Source organism: Vollenhovia emeryi, unplaced genomic scaffold (genome assembly GCF_000949405.1).
Source record: "Vollenhovia emeryi isolate VEMERY1.0 unplaced genomic scaffold, V.emery_V1.0 DF939175.1, whole genome shotgun sequence".
In the NCBI taxonomy this organism is placed as follows: domain Eukaryota; kingdom Metazoa; phylum Arthropoda; class Insecta; order Hymenoptera; family Formicidae; genus Vollenhovia; species Vollenhovia emeryi.
The window spans coordinates 645,128-661,659 of record NW_011967191.1 but is presented as its reverse complement, the minus strand read 5'-3'; the positions used below and the strand labels follow the sequence as shown (position 1 = coordinate 661,659).

General features: G+C 40.4%; 1 protein-coding gene across 2 annotated transcripts in view; it reads left to right on the top strand.

The window, feature by feature from the left end:
• LOC105563448 (neurotrimin-like) overlaps positions 1-16,532 on the top strand; it is a 249,411-nt gene that overhangs the window by 85,229 nt on the left and 147,650 nt on the right. The gene's annotated exons all lie outside the window — the stretch shown is intronic.

The following is a 16,532-nucleotide window of genomic DNA, read 5'->3' as shown; positions in this document are numbered from 1 at the left end:
CACGATATTTAGAAAGCGGGAATGACGGTAGAACAAATCAACGATTATTGATTCTGCTTACGCGCATATTTTAAATGTGACCGTAACTGCACCTGCGACTGCCAACGAAGCATCTCTAATTCACTGAAAGAAATAGTCAGCAGTGACAACAGCAGCAGCAGCAGCAGCGACGGCAGCAATAGCTGTCGAGAGATGACATCGAAAAGGAAACTCGGCGCCGGATGCACGGTCATTACCCGGACAATACCGCATTAATGGTTTAAATCGAATTTAACGGCCTACGAAGCCGATCCCCCTACCACTTCTCCCTTCATCTACTCCGTCTCTAGCTACCCTCCGTACGAACCTCCGGCACGGGCACCCCTCACACTGATGCACGACCAACACGTTGGTAACGATACCACGGAGAATTTGATTGCTTTACGGGTTACCCGTGATTAGGTAATCTGCCTGTCTCATCCGGTATACCCTTCTCTCTCTCTATCTCTCTCTCCCTCCCTCACCCTGTCTCTTCGCTTCGATGTGTACGGGGAGAGAAAGTCGGAGGGAAGCCGGAGGGTAAAAGGGTATTGGCGCGGATTTGGCAGAACGTGCGCAAGGATTTATATCCCTCGATTCTTATCGGTATTATCAACCCATCATGAGCTACAAAACACTGCCGACAGAGATCTAAAAGTATACACCGAGAGACCCATTTTGTTGAGTAAAATAAAATAATTTGATTGAATCATTTTGTTGACTGAACATGTAATTTGTATAAAACGAAAAATATGCTGCTGAAAAGAAGTTAAACGTGACAACAAACTATTTTGTTTACATGAGTTGTTATCTCAACAAAATTTTATGGTCGAGATAATATATTCGTCCAGCTCATCACGTCCTAAATAATTGTATTTGTTGCGTGAACTAAATCGTTTAGGTGAATGTTATAAAGGGATCCTGCTCATGTTCACTCAACCAAATTTGTGTGTTAATATAACCAAATTTTCTAACTAAATGTTTTTGTTGTATCAACTGGAAGATTCGTTTGCCCATGTCCAGACAAGAAATTCAGTTGAGTCAACTAAATTTTGTTTTATTCGACAAAATAGGCCCCTATAGTGTATATGCAAATTGCATCAATGCAAAATCGAAACGATACTGATAATTAAATCACCTACTGCTTTTAACGCAGAAATAGTTTTTGCATCACTATGGCCCGGTTTCACCAAACGTCGCTTAACTTTAATCTTAGTTCAATTCACGTTTGTCTCTTTCTAAAGTAACAGTTGGAAAGAAACAAAAACGAATTAAGCTGAGCTTAAAGCGACGTTGATGAAACCTGGCCTAAGGATGATAAATTTTACGCAGCTAACTCTGATAGAATCCGTTCTGCGTTTCTTCGCATGTTTTCACAAATTTCTACGATTCTTCAAGGCTCTTGTTCTTCGATTTATCACATTTTTCTGTCCGAATGGAATAAATAACTTTTTAATAATTAAACCAGCAATAGGCAAGAGATTAAAGCAGTAAAATAAACGACAAGTTCAACTTACAAACGTGACAAGTAGTTTGATGAGAGCTAGCAGTTTATTCTCACGAGCGGAGTCATCGATAGATTCCAACGTAATACGAACAGTCTTCTTCCCTGAACTTTTTCTTTGGTCTTGATAAACTTATTAACCCTTCGTTAAGAAAGAAGTTAGTTAATAAATTCCTCGCCGATCGCATCGCCAAGTCTTTTGCCGGATTGCCACCATAGACATAGTAAGAATAGACTGCGCGTTCCCTACCTCACCCGTGTGAAAACATGCGCAAACTTTAGAACGAGATAGCTGGTGTGGGGCCGTACCTCACCTTTGTCTAGTAGAAATAGTGGGGGTAACAGAAGAGAAGGGGAATGATAGAGGTTAAAGGATAAGCACAGTAGCCATATTGAATTTTTGCCTCACTCCAGACCACGGTCTTACATGGAAACTCCGGTGGTGGGGACTACGCCAGTTTCTAAGCCAAAATTAGTTTGCGCTGTGTGTCGCTGCTATTGATCAGTGTGAGGTAGCTTTAACTTTATCATAAAAGTTTATTACCCGTTTTGCATTTTGGGCCTACGCAACAATTCGTCATTATGGACTACCCAAGACAATTCGTTGGAATGTACACTGAGCCATGCACTGACGTTGAGTTTAATGGTAACAGCGACACGCTGGTGACAAGATTGTGCACTAAAAATGGCTTAAATTTCGGCACACCCCTACCACCAAAATTTGCCTGAGTTTCCAAACCTGTATGTAAGACCGTGCTCCAGACATTGATAGACGGAGAGACGAATAAGATCCGAAGTATGTTGTCTCTTTCTAAAGTTCGTACACTTCTGCAGCCAGAATGCGCAGTCTATGTACAATATCTGCCGCGTGCTTGACAATCACGTGGTAAGGCCGAGACTGACGGTCTCCTTTGTAAACGGCCGATCGATCGAACGCGGGTGTCTCCGCGATTTGTTTTAAAACAGCTAAAAAGAGCGACTAAGATACACGATATCGCGTCTTGCATGTCTATACACACACGCGTGCACATACGCACATATGCGATATAAGCGCGCCCGCTCGACTGTAACTGTGCAATACACTTATGCATAAACACGCGATACATGTATATATGCACCGTATGGAACGTATCATGTACTTGAGAGCTTGATATTACCCCCGTACCGAGGGGACAGCAATGCATACTGAATAGCCATTACCCTTTTCCCTATTACACGGTCACCTGGCGTGTATAGAATATGAGATTCGCGAGTAATAACGAATCTATCACTCGGACCCCGTAAATGAGTAATCTTTGAGCCGGATGATATTCTTACTCGGGACGTCCTGCGTCACGTGGCTGATAAACAGGGAGACCAGGCACCTCTTTCGCTTTCTTTCGCCCCGTTAATCCGAATCGCCTTTTCGCGTTTTAATTATACGTGACTATGTAGATCGTAGCGTTAATTCCTCGTAATTAAATTATTAGAGGGACGGGGGAGGGGAATAGAGTGACGAGAAAACGATGAATAGTGTAGACATGCCGTCGTTTCACAACAATGGGGAACGGAACGAAAATCGTGCCACCACGGTATTTTTACTCTTTGCGGATCAAGCTTTTAAGTGCGGACCACCAAAATTTAAACATTTTGGTCTCGGCGTTGAAATAAAAACCAGTTTCGCCGCATCGATGGCTTACCTCGAATATTATAGGGAAAACGCTATTTGGCTTTTAGATATATCGCGCACACGCGTGTATCGTTTAAGGACGGAAAGAGCGAGCAATTATCGCTGCGAACGAAAATAATCGAAGTTCCTCCTCCAATTCACAGCTGAAAGTTTATAATTCGTTGTTAAAAAGTGTAGCGCAGCGTGATCTCGGGGGAAATCAGACGAAGCATCTGGCAATACGTTGCCTTGCAATCGCAAACGTCACATGAAACATAAACTCTATGCATCCGCGAACGGCACACCGATAGAGAATACTAATGATCAGATGGATTTCCCACGTGTCGCTTTCGCGCGAGCGTTTCTTTAAAACAATTTTTAATAATAGTTTTAATCGTACCTTAATCGGACACGAAAGTAATCCATTGAAACGCAACGCGGCATTTCTTCGGGTACAGAGGAAAGTCCTCTATTATGAGATAGGATTCTAATACGATGACAGCGGGTTTTCAGCGTCCAAGTTCCATCACATCTCCTTTTTCGCAACGATTACACGGTCTAACGATCAATTTTCCATTAAACAGATTTCACTCCAAGGGCAATAAATTTGTGGTGGGACCAACAGATTATGCCTATTAATTTAGCAGAAACCCCGCTATCTCATAATAGGAGCCCACCTAATACTAGAAACCTTTCCTCTACGATCAAGAGTTTTGAATTAGCGCTTTTACTTAGACTGAATGCAATCGCGATTATTTCGCCCGTCGTGCACGAGAGACCTACTTTGTTTTCATCTTTATTAAGCGTACTTTATTCCCTCACATTCGAGGCGGAGCGCGATATTCCTCGCTCCACCGCGAGTATCTCTCCACGAAAAAGAGAAATCGGAACACAAATCTGACACGATGGATCGACTATTTGGCCGTTAAGCGCATCGTGGAGTCGTCTAGGTGCCCCTAAAATGTCGCCGGAAGGCATGTAACGTCGTTTATATAACTCGGACCTTGGTGTTCACCGGGATAGAATTTAATAAAAGCCCGCGGGGCATCTTTACGCCCTCGTAACAAGCGCGCTCGTAAACCGAAGAAAATGCCGAACTCCTTTATATCTGATGTAATTCTTTTCCTACCATCTCGAATACGCATGCATGCGGTGGCCGAGGAACGGTAATTACAACGGTAAAACTTGGTTTGACTGCGACAAGAGTCTAGACCGACGGAATATCACTCTCGATATTGCACTGTCATTCAGAGCTTGCGATATGTGCAACATATCGATAAACTCACTGCATATTGAATGATATTTTCGCACCCTAAAACTATTTAGAAGAAAAGCAGGACTACTTGGAGAGATAAAATTAAAATCAATTAAAGAGTAACTTGTATCTACAACATTCTCTAAAGATTTCTATAAATTTAAGAATCACGTTTGTTCCTTTTTTTGGAATTTATTAAAATCTTTAGAAAATCGTGATATTGCGAATGTGCTGATTATTTTATAACTCTGGGAACTTTAATAACGTAAGCGGTGAAAATCTTTGCATAAAACGTAATTCACGAACAATAAGCCGGCGAACGGGGCGAGTACACGAAAACCGTGTTACGCAAACGTGTCATGTCGATAATCTTAATATCGAGTATATCTATGCAAATATGTGGATCGCCCACACATGGAGGGAGTTGTAGAAATTCACGCATATTCGCTCGGCGAAGAATAATTACGAAGGTAAGACTTTGCGTTGAATGGAAACGAATGTGCAAACGGTAGGAAACTATCCGACAATGTATCTTTGTACTGTCGTAAATCTCATCATCTGAATATCAAGTACGATACGTACACGTAGACATGTATATTGGCAAGATCGCGCGGACGTGTAAGAGGACGTCGGGGAATGCTAATAATATTTGCATTTTATGAGAATTCTAGCGTGTTGAGCCCGAGCACAAAAGTGTCGCCGATGTTTCTATATACGCGTGCGTATCGACGTTATTCCAGATTTCATTGTTGAATCGTACGTCGTGTATACGATTGCATATACGATTGCAAATAATTTTCTCAATATTTTTGCGGTCCGCCGCGCGACATTTGCATCTTTCGCTGTCTTCCAGAATTTTAATAAAATATAATCAATATGTCATCGCTTTTTTTTCTTTCCCTTTCAGAGCTATAAGCCGCATTATATCCGAATAAATTTCGATTATTAAAAGATCATCGTCGGGATATTATTTTCGTATAACGCACGCTTTTCTCTATCGCGAATTATCCAGCTTTCCGTGTAACTTATTGTTCTCTTCCTAACAGGATTTCAATTTTGCACTAACGTAATTCTGAACTGAAGATTTTCCAAAGTGTACCGATAGTCGACGCTGAAATTGAATTTATCGACGAATATTCTCGCTGTTTACACGTGAAAACGATCTTTTATTCGCTCTTACGATAATTAAAGGTAAATTCTGGCGGTCGAGTCGTGTTGGTACGCACGCGTATGAGTGCTTGTACGCTCGGTTAGACGGTATGTAGCAACGTTGTTTGGAGAGCTACTTACAAATTAGCCGTGAATATTCATGTGAGGAAGGTAAGGTAAAACCGCAGAGCACGTACTATCTTCGCGGAAAACATTTCGAGGGGATATTTCCACCCCGTCGAGGAACAAAACCAGGAGAAGGTGTTGTCGGGATCCGGCCAGGTTTGTGACTACTTGCTGAAGATCCGTGGATCGCGCGCCGGACCCCTCGGTCCGCGGATAAATAAATATATTTTCATCGATATTTCAACGGATACACATTTTTATTCGGGAAATGAAACCGATATACCTCGCGCGAGTTTGAATTCCGATATTACGGTCCATAATATTCTCACAACAAAAAATTATTCGCGCTTCCAGAGCCACGAACGCGAAGATAGAGATCGTTTCGCATTGCGATATCATCTGTATTATGGAAATACATCCACTAATTATATTAGTATGTGTCAATATTACTGACTTCATATCTCTTTTAATTACAACTTTTCAAACACGGAGAGAATTTTCTCTTCAAATTTATCCTGAAAATCACGCAATCGTGGAACGATATGGCATTTCGAAGAATTTTATGAGAGTTTTATTCACTATACGTTCCACTAGTAATTATACTTACAATTAGTATACATTTTACTAGCAAAATGTATGGTAAAATTTCAAAAAACTCTCATAAATTACTTCAAAATGCCACGTTGTCCCACGATTACATGATTTTCAGAGTAAATTTTAAAAGAAAATTCTCTCCGTGTATAATTTGATGAAGGTTTTGGGATCACGTATGATAATACGTGCATGTATGTGATTTTATATAATAATTGTGTGCGTGTGTAATTACATGTCATAATTATGCGTCGTGTATTACCAGAGGAAAGTCCCTTATTATGAGATAGGATTCTAATATGAGATGGCAGGTTTTCAACGTCCAAATTCAATCACGAATCTTTTCTCGCAACGATTACGCGATCTAACGATTAATTTTCCACTAAACAGATTTCACGCCAAGGGCGATAAATTCATGGTGGAACCAACAGACGGTGCCTAATAATTTAGCAGAAACTCCGCTATTTCATATTAGGAGCTTCATAATAGAGGATTTTCCTCTACATCGTAATCGCGGAAAGTCTCACGACTGCCGATTGCTCCGTTAAAATGTGGCCGATGGTATTATTGATGCTTTGACGCGGATATAAGCACTCGAGCGGGAGGGTTCTTATGAAGTCTAGAGGACTGCGATCTAGAGAGAACCAGGCCAACGAGCGTAGTAAAGCATTACTTACGGGGAATGTGGTTTCACGCATCGTACACCATCGTGGACGACACGGCAGGGGGAAGGGGGGGGGGAGGATACAGGGATGGGAATGGAATTTACTTCAATTTGCAAAAACTCTCACCGTGAGGGCGTAATACTAGCTTATTATCCTCGTAAAGCTGTCACGTCCTACGCCATGCTGGAAATCGGGACAGATTGTGGTAGCTATACGGCGGACTAGTTTTCTTATATAATTTCATGCCATGTTGTGTGAGCGGTGCTTATTTAGTGGCTGAGGTTATAACACCTTAGAATGAAAAAGAGCTTTTAAATCTTTCGGTCTAGAATTTTTGACGAGGCGACCTGCCTGCGACGACCACAAGATTCGGGACCAAAGAATCTTCGGAATTACCAAGCGTTTAACGCGGAGAACTAATATATGATATATTTTTGTTTCTACTTTGTACAACATAATATGAAATAACTTTTCATCCTTTCACCCTATAGAAGTTCGAATAATTTGGACTATGCGAATGTTAAATTGTGTCAGGATTAGAATAAATTATGTAACTTTAAATTAATTCGAAAATACTGAAATCAAAATTATGTCCACACTCATATCCGATAATGTAATTTTACAACGCAGTGATTTAATATATAAAATGTACAGCATTAAAAAAAAATGACTCGTGCATTACCAGAAATTTCTGAAAAATTTTGTGATGTATCGTATCTTGTAATAGACTTCGTCTACAAAGTATACGTAATAAGGAGCCAAGTTAAAAATAAAGAGTTACATTATTTATATTTTATTGTTGTTCAATAATGGTTTGATTTTCATTATCGAAAATAAGTTTCGGTATGCGTGTGTAATAATTGAGGAGAATTTATAATAATTTTGACAACAGAGATACTTTAAATTCTATGGAAATATCTCAGAACACATTATTAAAATCGTACTAAAATACCGGGATTGTGTTTTAAATTTGGTATGGCTGGAATGCTTGTGCCAATGTATCGTTTATTGCTCGATACAATTTATGTATGTTACGCGAGATAATTTAGGAAGTAACTCGAGCGTAATACAAGATAATTTGGGCGCAGAACGCGATAATGCTCGAATTAAAATAATAATCAAAAATATTTGAAGGCAAAGTTGAAACTTTCGCGGCGCGATGGGATGAGAGAGAGGCAACCGTTTTACTAGTTTATTTTGGACAATAAAATTTTCGTAAATAATGCATGTTGTTATTTTATCGCGGTTGCAGATCTCTCATTAGACTTTTGTAAACTTTGAATAACGAGTGAGATATAACGAGTTTGTCGGTGATAGGTACCGAAGTTATGAGCTTAATGAACTATTGCTAAAAATGCCTAAGTAGGTGTACAGTATATCTTTGTACTGTGTAAGTTATTATAGATATATCTTTCTTATCGCTAATGTTCAAGAGCTTCCTATCTTGTTTATCAACATTTTATCACATAATACTCAAGGATTAGATCGACCAAGGCTGGCAGTTTTATTTTATTTTAAATTTTACCACTAGCTATAGGATCCACTTGAAAAAAACCAGTATTACTGGCCGAAACGTCGTGGTAAAATTTAAAATAAAATAAAACTGCCAGCCTTGATCGATCTAATCCTTGAGTATTTTGTTTTAATTACTGGCGATACAACAATTCTAAATTTGATTTTATCACATATTAATGATGTAAAATTATCTATAAGAAAAACAATTCATAAATAATTTAAATTAAGAAATACAGATAAAAATCATTTCATAGAAAAGTTTAAAGGAAGGAGAGAGAGAGGGGGGGGGGGGGAGGGAGAGAGAGAGAATGAGAAAGAAAGAGGCGCTGGGTGCAGTGTCGTTTTTCATTTTGCCCATTGTTCGCCACACAATTCAGGAGCCTATTATGGTTGTTATTCTTTCGGTCCTCGACAGCTTCGCCCGCGGTGTATATGTGCCGCGACAGACAACCGTACTGACATTTGTGCACCGATACGTTATTGCGTTTCGTTGCGGTGCAACAAGCGGTGCAATATACTGTCCGATGTCGCCTCTCTCCCGGATCTGCAAATCCCACGCCGAAATCTATTCGTGTTTATTTATGTTCTCCTTCTATTTTGTGATTTTCGCACCGACACTAATCCTTTCTTTTATGCCGGTCGCCATGAGTTGCGGTCAATTAACGATAGCGAGAGAATAAAATATGTCGATAAATTTTACTCGCGTTGACGCTAATATTTTCCGACGCATGGTTTTGCCCCAAAAGTTGTATCAGTGAACGCAGGCATCGATTGTATTTAACTTTGTCACAGAAAAATTAGAAAGTTCCGAATCTATTTGTTATCGAATCCACAAATGAAATTTCTAACAGTTTGAATTAGAAATAATTATAAAAATTGATCGAGAAGAACATCAGGTGGACAAGTTTCGCAGCTGCGACAATTTTGCAATTATGATTAAGGCGCTGTAAATAAACGCAACGGAGATGAATAAAATTTGCATATCATTACATGAACGTTAAAACGTAGGTATATTAATTCAGCGTGAGCTTCGCTAATTTTATTTTGAGAAAGGATTAGCCGTCAAAGCTTTATATTAAAGTAGTTAAAAGCGCGAAAGAGAGAACGAGAGAGTGCGAGAGAGAAAGAGGAAAGAATCTCGCGCCAGCACCGTGTAACTTGTTGTTACCTCCGATTTCACTCCTCATCCTCCGCATTCTGCTCCTCGTCGATTCAACTGGATGTTCCGTACACTCACCCATTGGCTACGACAAGCATGTTGTATCGGGGTATAAGCGTCCGTTCCTCCATGGTATACGGGGGAACTCGGAATGGGTGAGATTTACGAGCTATGCGGGAACCGATGTGCACACAGTTACGCACACGAAACTCACCAACGACGGCGCGCACGACCGTAGGCACTCACGCTTTTTCTATAGTTCGGTGATTAAACAGTTTAATATCACAAATACCGGCCGGGACAATGCCACGTGGTGTGAGGCGCCGCGTACAGCAACCCCTCGCAGACAGGGCGAACCTTTATTGTCCTGATTCGTGCACTGTTGTCCCATCACTTAGCGTCACGAAACTTTCGGATTTAAAGACATCCTTTTTTTTCCCCCGCGCGATAACGTGCACCGATATTTATTACTTGATACTATCCTTTTCATCCTTATTGCAAAAACTCGTTAAGAACATAAGTCGAAAGGGATTCAAGCGAGTATCGACGAATGGAAGGAGGTGGATGTTTTCCCGGCATATTGATTTTTACAACGAGGTGCCAGAGTTTTTATAATAAAGTATAAACATATACGAATCTTAGTTACGCGGTTACATGAGTATAAATCCCTCGGTATCGTAAAAATTTCGCATGCAACATTTATAGCTGTCTTGTATTTGTCGTAAAATAAGCATAAGCTCTTTCACGACGCTACGCGTAAAGTTAAGCCGCAACAAGTTTGTAAATCACATTACTTGCGCGTTGGAGAAAAAATATATATTTCATAAAAGAAGAAATTTTTTATTATGTAGTTAGTATTTTGAATGCGTCAGACAATGTCGCAAAAGTTCCCGAATAAAGCTGCAAGGGCTCGTCCCTCTTTTCTTTCTCACTCTTGATTTGATTACCATATTACATAATAATAAATTGTATATAATGTAACAATTGTACATAATAAATTTTTAGATGCGAAAAAGTTGCCGTTTTTCAACGTTATTAAAAATAATATTATTACAGTCTTTTTGCAATAGCGAAAATGTTATTTCAGTAATCGATTTGAGACGAGTATGAAAGTTTAGCATAACATTTTATGCGGTGAAGAATTGCGACGGGTTCCTAACGTTCTTTCGGATAATTTGAAGGGACTGGATCGCCGCGATCGCGATACAGTGCGCCTCGAATCGAACTTAGGGCAACTACGATACGCGAATGATTGCTGAAACGAAAACGAGCTGAGAGAAGAAAAGGAAGGAGAGCGAAAGGAAGGAACGAAATAGGAAGAGAGAAGGAGATGAAACTAGTGACCACCTCCAATCAGCCACTATTGCCGGCGAATCGATTTTCGTAATGAATTGTGGCCCGGTAACTCCTACCGTCGAACCAATATTGCTTCTTCAGGTTTACAAGTTCCTTCCTTGGCCCCAACCCTAAAACCTAAAACACGATCGCCTCTAGTCCACGATTAAAGCCGTAATACCTTGACGTCGAAATGTTTTTTCAGCGTGGAATTTTCGCTCCGTCGAGATTTTCGGAGGCGTGTTTCAATGGTGTTCCGAAAATTGGCGCATGTATGTGTAAAAGCTCGGTTATCAGCGCGACACAACCACGTGACCGTTGTTTTTCAAATAAAAAAGGTATGCTTTACAAAAGCAAAGATTGGATTTGGGCAGAAAAAAATGCACCAATATGTTTGATGTACTCATAAATGAAATGGATCGTGTACAAACCGAGGGATCCTATTTTATTGTGGACATCTTGGACCCGAGAACATATTTTTATCACGGCGAGGGCTTCATTATTTTTAATTACGTTTTATACTAAAACGAATTCTCCGCTCGAGAAACGTCTTTTTACATCGCAACTCTTTAATGAACTTGTATATTTTATTATCGCGTTGCGTCTCGACTCCAGTTTATTTGGAGTAGTTAATTTGATTGAGCTTAACTGGCCAGCGATGCGCCCGGGTGGCTGAAAATGCAGTGGTGTTCTTTACGCAAGGCGATGAGTCATGCGTCAAACGCGAACCCTCCTGAGTGGAATTCCTGAAATATGCGAAATATTCGTGGAACGGCACGTTTATAATGTGTTCCGCCAGCCAGCCTGGCGAGTTTTCGCGTCGTGATTTAAGTGCGATTTTCTTCGAAAAATCTTGCTCAGCGAACGATGGAAAATCTATACGCCCCCGCCGCAAGATATAATCGTCCAAAATCCTAATTGGATATATCGTAGTTTGATTGTTCAGAGCCATCTTGACACTGTATTCGGGATATTCTAATTCGCTTGTATCGCTAGTGTAAGCGGATATTCTGTACATTATGTCAAGAATTAGTTGACGCCAGTACACGACTAACAATGACTAAGCTCGAACATGCCTCAGTGGTCGAATTGGTGAAACGCCCGCCTAAAGTGTAGGGAGGTTCAGGTTCAAACCCTGGCTGTGGTAATATTTTTCGCAATAAATGTCCTGTGTTAAAAACACGTTGCCGATTATGGTCGATTGAAAGCTTAATTATTATTCTGTACGTTGTTTGCACTGCGCAAATATAATTTTTGTTTTCTCGTGCATCGAGAAGCGTGGGGGAAAAAAAATGTATTTAACGCGGCAATGAAAATTATTTATTTGAAACTAATGCACGGCAGCGAGAAAGTTGTTCCGAACAATCTCACGCAACTTCTTGAAAGCGTTAGAGGGAACTAAACTCGATCATCTCTCACGCTTTCGTAACTAACTTTATTATCCGATCTGTCTCGGTACCGCGATGGTACGATGCGATTCGAGCGTGTATGAAACAATTGGACCGGCGGTTTCTAAATCAGCATTCGTATGCGTCTACGCGGATAGATTCTGGCCAAGTCGGGGCCCGGTCGATTGTCACTCGCGGTCTATCGGTGTGCGATGGAGCACACGTTTCGGATGACGGCACGAAAGGGTGAAAGCAAGGGACGTGAAACAGAAGAGTAGCGGCGCGGCGCGAGTTGCGAGGTCGGGCCGAGTGCGGGCGCTCCGTGTGACCACTAGATTAGTTTTGTTCGAGGCAATTTGAATTTAGATTAGTTGTCGCAAATTGCCGTAGCCGATCGCCACGCGCGACTATAACGCGTTCCCCGCCGCCGTTATTTCTCCGCCGCGGTCATTTCGTGTTGGCGCGTACCAGCGTCATTCGTTCTAGATAACTAAACAACTCAAATTCGAGAACCGTGACGCACAAGTCGTGCAGAGCCCACGTACGTATAATTTCCGATCATCGGAGGAAAATATGCGAATAAATCAGTTCTTTCGCGACATGAAAATAGTTCTGGTCGTAATTAAGGTGGTTCCTACACGAAGGAGCGAATAGTGTGGGTGCTTTGGTGGCGCTTCTTTTTTTTATAAATTCATATGAATTTTCTCATAAAAAAAAAATCTATGCATTATTGATGAAATGCATTGATATTCTAGGTTGTATACGCACGTTTGAAAATATTCGACGTTGTCAAATCTCAAAGAGCTTTCAGATTTCCTCAAAACATATTTTTTTCACTTTACAAACAAATATATTTGCTTGCAGAGGTCGATGACCTCATATATTCAAGCGTACTTCAATCCTTATGACATTTATTACGTTTATGCATGAAATAATATTAAGGAGAGCTTTTGCGAGTGATCGGCCCACAACCCCTATGTTAAAAAGCACATTTTTTTCTTTCTTTTATTTCACCGGCGACCGAGTCTAAAATTTCGCGTGCTGGTAGGTAAAACGTGCAGCTACAACCTACTCAAATTTGGATTTTTTTCTATTTCTATTTGTGCAAGAGCCACCTTAAGAAGAACTAGTTCACGTCGGTCAACATAATTAATCTCAATCATTTGAAGTGCAGTCTCATCAATGATACGACATATTTGCAAAAATATTGTTTAGAACATGTCAGTGGAAGCTATTTTAAAGATCTTATATCGGCAATAAACTCAAATCGCAGATGCATAGCAGGGCCGAATTTTGGGGATAAACGGAAAATCAATTTTTCTTAAGAGCAAATGTATTTTCCGTAATACACGGATAATATCGTTGTTATACTTGGGTAAACGGCGAGGAGTGCAATCTTCAGTTGTTCTGTTATCGACGTTTACATTTGCGAGAAAAATATCTTAGCCTTTTTCTCACGATAGACGCGAATGGTCAAATGGATTTACTTGAGGGTGATCCGTATTATTTCCCGAGACACTGCGATAATATATAGATTGAGAAAACTCTTCGCGCGACACTTTTAATATTAAAATAACAGCGATGTCATGCTAATGCCAGCTTATTACGCGTCTACTTAATTATATGTGTATCTGTTGTAAAACGATCTAGTCGTTTGGGTGTGCGTATAAGAATTATGTCAAGCATGCTTGGCATAATTCTTATACACACACATGTGTAACTATGCAGATAAACTGATACACACATATACATATATTTTTGACGTATATACATACAGATATAACTTTCCATTAATTCTCGAAATATTTCGATAAAGTACATTTCGAGCCGTGAGTGACATCAAGTGAATACAGCATTGCATAGCGTACGATTAATCATGGAAACTGTCATTTTATGTAATAGTCGACGCACGACACAGTAACGATTAGATTATCGCTTGGTCGATCGGCCGCGATCATTAAACGCGTTCCATCTTTGTCCATCGGAAGTGATGAACATGATCCCAGTCCGTTTCGCTCTTTACGCCTGAAATAATAGCGCGTATCAGCTCCAAGTGTTGTATTGCTTTTCGAATTTTCGTGATTTGGCTCGCGGGCCCCGACTCGTTTGTATCGACGATATGTGCGGTTAACCACGTTCGGTATTTTCCGCAATTGGGTGATATTGGACGGATAGATGGACATACTGCTAAACTCGCAGCGGAGAAGCGGAAAAAAATGTGTAGCGCAAACTTCGACGACGGCAACGAGGGAAAACGCGAACCGCGATGCGTCATTTTCATGGAATATTTGCGCCACTCGTCTAGATACAATTTCGAATAATCGTTGAAAACTGTCGCGCTACATTCCACGTTTGGAAACGTTTTATTTCGTATTTTCTCGTCGCAGCTGGGTTCGTCGGGTTCCTCTTTATTTTTAACATTCCGTTTGCAATACCAATCGCGCGATTCAACTAATTATCTATTCGATCTATTTGTATTCACATATATATCGATACGCGATCGTATTTGGCTAATATGATATAAACGCTTATTAAATAACCGAGCTAGCTCTATTGTTCTAAAAATTTCCAACTGATTTCTGAATCTGTTTCGTCAAAACTCTTTTTATTTAGCAATGCTTTTAGCTAGCATTACAAAAGCGATATAAAAATAAATAAAATATGTACCGTCTCCTTCGCTTCTAGATGTGTGCACACTCGAAGATTTGGGTCAACGATAAGCCTTCAGAGAATCGCGATATTTATGGAAATTAAATCTTGGCCGAAAATAGTATACAGAAATAACAAGTACACATTCGAACTTCAAATTATCGCTACGTCGAAATACACACAGGAAAAATAGGTAGTAGCAGCGCTTCGATATTTGAGATTAAACTGACGTGTTGCAAGATGCATCTTTCGCCACTGTCTGACGTATGGGAATATCAGCAGAATAAGAAAATCCCCTATTCTGTGCTTTGTAGAATTGACCCACCCTACGTCTGAATATTCTTCTACGTATGTATTTCGTATATTTCTGTATCCGAGTATTCGCCTCACGTTGCTCCTTCGCTCCAAGGATAAGTGTTGCTCAGAACTTGAATTCGATATAGTGAAAAGATGAGAAACAGAGAAAAAGAATTCATAATCGCGCGGATTGAATGCGCAGGTTCTTAGAAATATCATTAAAGGATACGGTGAAAACAATTATTGAACATTCCACGCGATAGCAGAAGTGTGGTACGAATACTTATAATCGTATATTGAAATGAGAAAAAGTAACGTAATACATACATGTATGTAAGACTAATTGTAAGTGAAACCTCAGTCGAACATATTTTCAATGTGTCTTCTTCTGCTTGAAGTAATTCTTACTATCAATTTCAAATTCCGAACATTCATTATCCGGTGAGCTTATTATTATTCCCAGAAGGGGACAGAATATGCTCGAAAATAACAATGAATAAGACAACATTCCCTCGAGGTTCTTAAGACAGAGATTCATCCTGGATCACTCTTCTTTTGAATATCCTTCCCCGGGTGTACTTCCGTCTCACTACTAACAGGATCCTACCGTCATCTTCCATGCGTGCCGCAGGCGGAAATCTTTTTTCTTTCATATGCTGCGTGGTCGGAATTTATGCGAGCGGCATGCACCGGGATCCGGGACGTCCGTCGTACGGACAGAAATGAATAGAGCGCGGCTGGCTGCCGGGTACTTTACAAATATGTGACCAGAAAACACGCCGAGGGCTCAAGCTTCTCCATACGGACTTCCGCTCTGTTGCTCCCTCTTCCATTTTCGAACATTTTTGGTTTGGCCATTTTTATATTTTGCGCCTTTATACCCGATGCGAATCGACGATTTTTGAAATAGGGGTCACAAGTGAGAGACACAATGTGTCGGCGATGCTAAATACGGAAAACTGATACGTAAAAACTGACGATATCAAACTGATGGAAATTGCTGTTCTTTCACATTTGCTTATAAACATGTATATCTGAAATCAGTTCAGCGGGAAAAGCAATTTATTTGTTTCATGTGTTTATACGTGTATATGTATTGTGTCGTTCCGGGCACAACGGAATGGTCCGCTCATCCGTGTACTGGGAGCCGGTACGAAAATGCCGAGAGTGGTCAAGGGAGCGAAGGTTTGGTTGGAAGGTACAGGGCAAAATTGATAGTACGGTTATTTCCCT